Genomic DNA, 6,744 nt, shown 5'->3' on the forward strand with positions numbered 1-6,744 from the left:
CTTCTCTTTTTTATTTATTTACTCATTCAACGTCTGTTTTCACTCATTCCTATGATGAAAAAGTAGCTTTCACCCCCACGACAAGCACGTCTGATGGGGCAGAATGGACAGGAGGGCCATGTCAGCGTTCACATCCTCATCTGGTTTCCTCTAAAACACTGAGAATTGGATGCTACGTGGAGGAAAGCTTTACTGATTTTTCTTGATTTATAGCATTCCTACTTTAAAGTTATGCTTTGACTGTGTTATTTAATGTGCTCAGACTCATGGTGAAAACACCCCAGGTATACACACAGTGAAGCTTTATCTGTGTCTGAGATAGGCTGATCCCTTCTGGCTCCAGGCCTATGTTCTTTATACTCATCTGAAACCAATTAGCCAAACCAAGAGCTGAAACTGTATCTCCCTGCCCTGCTAAGTGGCTAGATAAAGTCAAACTGAGGTAACCATCACCCCTGAAAGAGGGACAGGCAGACGCAAGGAGAAAGAGAAATCCTAAAAACACAAGTAAACAAAGGATTTGCATATAGAAAAATCTTAACTGCACTTCTGTGGTAATGAACGTTTGTTCATTTGAAGAAAAGTATTAATATAATTACAAATGAGAACAAATTAACAAGATTTTGTGTTGTTAAGCTTGAAATATCTTTAAACCTTCCTAGTGACCCATGAAAACCTGAATGCTAAGTAAGCCTCACAGCTGGGTGTATTTTGTCTGCGTCTGCATGTGCATCTTATCTCTGAGTTTATCTGCTGGGGCAGCCAGTAGAGACCAGTCCTGATATCAGCACCCTTTCATTTCTAAACTGAACAGCTCTGTCTCTCTCAGTGGGGATTACTGTGCTGAAGGATCTGCCTTGTACTTAATTAAAATGACGTGGAAGAGTTAGCTTTCGGAACCTGACATATTCTTGAGGCTGAGACGTGAGACACACATCACAACCCACACAAGCTCTTTGTGATGACATCACATGTATTGCTGTATAACACATGATTCAGAGGCCCTCTGTCTCTGGACCAGCTGTTTGAGTTTGAGTCAGGGTTTAGCTCAGATGGCCCCCTCAAGCCCTCCCCACCTATACCCCCCCAATCCGTCTGCATCCTTTCCTACACCCTTCCCCAGGGGAGCAGATGGGGGGTTAATCCATTTAGGTGCTAATATGCAAGAAGTCCTTCCTTTTGGTTGTGGTTGTTGCTCCTTCAGGGTGATTTTATAAGTTTACACTTCATGCTGCTTTTAATGAAACAAATATTTGCTCTTAGCTAAAACAACACAATGAACACTTTATTTAATTTACCCCATTCTCTCAGCAAATGTTGGCAATCCTTTAGATGTAATGATTCAGATGTTTTTTTAGTGGTTTTTCAGCCTGCTCTCCCAACCACACACTATATCCGCTTAATGAATCAGTTTTGCTTTGCCTAAACTTGAGTGATTTATCCTAAGCGATGAGTTCAATCTCAGAACATTTCTCAGTCATCAGGTCTAGTGCTTAAATTTCCATAGAAAGTAGGTGGCAGAAAGTCTCATTATCACATTCCTGCAAGGCAAGAACAATTTGGTGGCAGGAGGAAAGAAATGGCAGAACTACATCCAGAAGGATCCCCATTAGAGAGCTTAGTCATAGAGGTAGAGGCAGATAAACTGAGGGATTCCTGGAAATGAACTCAGGAAACCTCAAGCCTCTCTGGCAGATAGCTAAATATGGAGGCTGCCTTGTGCTCACATTCACTGTGAGTGACTCAATCACCTGTGTTTTTTCTTGCCTTACTGTTTTAACATAGTTCCATATTTGAGAAAGAGTACAATAATGAAAAATATGTAGGTTACACCCTTGAAAAGAGTTCTTTGGAGCAATATGCAATAAAAAAAACACTGCTGGTTCCCTAAAGATTCTTTTAATGGGTCTATAAAGAATCATTTTTGAAAATGATAAGTGTGAGTACTTTTTTAAGTTCAAAGAACCTCCATATATTGTAAAGGTTCCATACCAGTTATAGGGTTTTCCTAAAAACATACGCTGAAGCGACTTAAACTGCTGTTAAAAGTTCATCGAAAACTTTAACAAAGTCTTTTACATGTAAGTTTACTGAATATGCAGTGCAGTGAGCAACTGTTAGTTCAAGCCCACTGTAATCTCTACCTCTCTGTTCCAGACTATGACTTCATCCTCCCAGAGGAGCGAAGCAGCGTACAGCTGCAACCCCCATCAGCTTCAAGCCAGACTACTCTGAATATCGAAACTCAGCACAAACTCATCCTGCAGCCTTCTGTCCTGGAAGACATCCTTGGACAAGAGCGTTTATGCGCCGTTTAAAGTGATTTTCTCTCCTTAAATCATTACAGTGGCTTTGTGTCTCTGAAGACTACACAGGAACATGAGACTTCATATGAATGTGGTGTATTTGGTATGAACTAGATTACTGCTTTTGTTGAAGCAAAATGTAGAATTCTCAGCTTCAGCACAGCTTTAGTCTGTTCTTCCATTTATTTAAACTCCACAGATTTGTGAGAGAGCTCATTTTGAGTTTAGAGGGAAAAGGTTTGAGGATGAAACTGTAATAGTATTTAGTCAGGGTAATATTTTGCCATTTGGAGTGAGAGGTGGTTCATCAATTTAAATTATCCACAAAGCCATAGTGATGTCTGTTCATAGCGCAGTGTCTATTTGTGTATCTGTGTATAAGGGAAGAGAGGTCAGGAGAAGGGGTAACAATGAGCAGTGCTAATGGACGTTCACCAGATCTGCATCTTATCAAGGAAGTATAAACTGCAGACATCCCTCTCTTACTTCTAAATGTCTTCACTGGGTTCACATTGTGCTATACTGTGAATGACTGGAGGATGTACCATTGACCTCTATGGCATTCTATCCAGTTTGCTGAAAGCCTAATCAAGATAAAATTAAACTGCTGACCTACACAGTAATGAAATTGAAATGAAATACGCCAGAGATTGTTCTTTGGAGTGGTAACATACAAGAACAACATTTGCATACCTAAAAGGTTCTTTAGCTGAAGGTAAGAAAAAACTCAATTGAAAGGTTAATTAGGGAATTGTAGAGTTGGTTCTTCCACAGCATCATTCCAAAGAACCTTACATTATTAAGAGTGTGCACACACACCAATACAATGTCCAACCAAAATTAACTAATGACTGTCCTGGAACCTTGGAATGACCAATTCCAAAAAATTAAGTGTCTATTAATAATATCTATATAATGTCTATATGATGAAAAACCCATCATGTGAAAATGGTAACTTTAAGGTCTCCTGCATTTGATACTCAAAACTTCCTGACCGAGGCTCCTATAACAAACTCATGGGTTCGTCAGCAGTACTGTTTGTCAGACAATCCATTCTACCATTTCCTTTTGCAGTGTTTTAAGTCATTCTTCAGAATTACAATTTCCATACGGTGACTGCTTTGGATGTGGGAGCATGGTATCCATAGTTACAGCAAAACACATGGAGAGAATTCCAGGGATGTGAGTGTGTAGCGGCCAGCATGAAAGTGTTGAGTCACTAGAGTACTTTTTCATTTGCGGTGTGACTGTTGTGGACTCACTCACAGGAGACACTGAGGGATGAAGACGTGGAAGCTTCTCACTGATACACACTCTTAGAAATTCACAGGCAACACCACTCTCAAAACAGTGAACTTCGCTCTGTGGCCTTGCACTCTTGGTGCCTATATAGTATATAATTATATATATATATATATATATATATATATATATATATATATATATATATATATATATAAATAAAAACGTAAAACTTGTTCTGAATGTCCTAAAGCTGCAACATTACATGGCTTTCTTTGTATCCCAAAAATTGCCCAACTCTGTGCTTTATTTTTCAGGGGTGGAGTGGACAAACCACAGATATGATGTGTTGCAACAATGGAAATGTGTTTGAGGAAGGGGGAGTGGGTGTAGAGGAAAAACAGTCCAACTGTAGCCAGAGTTAATCCAGCAGAGCCCCTGCTGAGGTGATAAGGGGACCCCTTATCATTGTGGAGAGGGGCTCTAAGTACTGATCTCTATCTCTGTAATGCCCTCAACATCCACCCACCACTGCATCCTCTCCTTACAGTTGAGATGGATGACTGGCTGTTCTCTCTTCTCCATCAGCAATAACCAGTCATCTACACCAGTAATCTTCTTGTGCCAAAAGTATAGTGACTAAAGATATGAGAGCGCTGTACTAGCCTTTTTTTGGAGTGAGTCTTTAACCACTATTGTCTTCTTAAACACCTGGCATTCTGATATTGGATATTTCCTTCACCAGTCTTTCTGGAGTTTGAATCTAATCATCATTAAATGTTACTCTTAGACAATTCATAAATTCGTAAATCTCAGGATAACACAAATGATCTAATATGTTTAAAATATTTCCTTTTGATTTTCCTGAATTGGATGTCATATGACAACATACAGTGAATTGCCTCTGTGTACAGTTCCAATGCCAAAACAAGGTCAAATACATCCTCAAAGTGAAAGGATGGAGTGCAGGAAGGAATGATTAAAGTCATGAATGCATTGGCAGATACTGTGACAAAACTGTGATATCTAATTTCACTATCACTGTTTTTGGAAATTACATTATTTTTAACAGCCTCTTTTGGAAGTAATCACAACAACTCCAGCAGGCTATAAAAACAAAAGGCCATGAAAATGGGACTGCCTTGGGCTCTGTACAGAGTAAAACAGAGAAGGGGATGTTATCTGCTATTATTCACACTACTAGAACAATTAAACACAGCAATCTAGCCTGCAAAAATCTGCAAGAAGTACATGTTGGGCTCAGCTTCACGGTCTCCGTGTTCTTTAAGAAAGGTGTAGACTTCTTCTTTCCTGGCATTCCCTGTGGAGAATTCTCTAGTTTGTTGTTGTTTCCCAGAAGTTTTAAAATGCATGCTGCTTGTTCCTTCACTGCTTTAATGGCAGGATGAGTAAGATACATTTTAGGAAAGCTGGCAGAGTGTACAAAACCCACATAAAAATGTGCTTGTAAAACAGATGCATAGATATATCCAACATACAATCCTGCACAAAAACACACCACCAGTGCCAGGAATATGATAAATACAAGCGTAGTGTATATGACTGGAACCAATGCAGAGATACTGTTAAGCTAACAGGTCTTGTGTCGTAACACAGTGAGTAAGAGTGAAGCTGAGAGTGGAAACGTTTAGACACAGATATGCACTCATAGACTTTTCCAGATGTTGTTATCCTACAGCACCCCTACTAAATACGGAGAGGAGAGTTTTACCTTTAAATCCTTCAGTGTACACTTACAGGCCTGGAAAGTAGTAGAGGTGTTTCTACGTTACCGGTCATATGGTTTGGGCATGCTTTGCTAAGCTACTGAACAATCACAGTTTCCCAAAAACCAGTGGTCAGACTGTCCAGAAATGGGTTCAAACAACAGGAAGTGGGATAGACCAGGGAGTGGGTTATGAACTGTAGGTATACTAACTTTTTCCTTTTTCAGTGCAGGAAAACATGTCTTTTCAGATATGCTGTGTCTAATACTGCAATTAGACTGTTCATCTGTTTATATACAGCAAAGGATAAGATCTTAAGGTCGTTAGACTTTTTTCCAATGAAAAACACACTAATTGAAGCCACATTAGCACCTCCTTACTGCATGTACATTTCTACCTGATCATAATGGGTTGGTTTGATATGATGATCACCCAGTAGAACTAAAGTGTCTTGAAGGTGTCTTGGCATGTAAATCTCAAATATGGACTTGGATTGGAAAATTTCTAAGGAAATATCTCCCAGGACAATAACTTCATTTATCTCAACTCTGAAAGAATATTATCTTCCTGCTCACTTACATAACTCAACCCCTGGTCAAAAATGTCACTGAAGATGATAAAAAATGCAAAAAATGCATGTACCATCTGATCAATCTTGTATCAAAGTGTGTCAGAGTCTAAGATGTTGATTTAGTTCTTGCTAGAGGCCAAGTACATCACACTAGTGATGGTTTGTGCTATTGATAGACTGGAATATATTTTTAGTAACCCTAATATGAGCTTAGGTTTCACTGTGAGTTCAGATAGATAGATAGATAGATAGATAGATCCTGAAGGAAATTTAGCAGCCAGTAGAAGTCACACATCACAGTACAGTAATAATAATAAGGGTGAAACAATATAAAAGGAAGAATAAATATAAAAAATCCTATCTACACGCATATATACAAATAGAAATATACAAAAATCTGGAATAAAATCTATAACCAGCATCATTGCATAGTATCATTCAGATATTCTAACATTTTACTTTCTCCGAACAAATGTTCTGGTCCACTGATCCCAAGAGTTACAGTGTGGGAAAATCTTTGCTTCATACTAAACCACTTAAGCAATCCAGAAACAGTTACTAAGAGCGCAATAAATGCACACTCACAACCCCCTCAGTTCCACTGGCTTTCCATGAGCAAAGCTTTGGTTTTCAGGAATGTTTGCGCTCTTTGCAGTCACACCAGCGCACAGAATCATGACTGTGCAAAAAGGCAGTTTCTTAAAAATAGGGAAATCCAAATCCCACCTTTCCTTCCAAACATTCACATAACTCTATTTTCCCAGCACTGTTGACCCCCACTGAGACTCTTTCAGTGCTGGGGCATGAACGGATGACTAGAAAGCCAGACTATAGATAAGACTTTTTGGCTTAGTTATGTGTTTAAGAGTTCAAACTGGTTGGGGTCATTTCACTTTCA

The sequence above is a fragment of the Colossoma macropomum genome, unplaced genomic scaffold (assembly GCF_904425465.1).
Source record: "Colossoma macropomum unplaced genomic scaffold, Colossoma_macropomum, whole genome shotgun sequence".
NCBI lineage: Eukaryota > Metazoa > Chordata > Actinopteri > Characiformes > Serrasalmidae > Colossoma > Colossoma macropomum.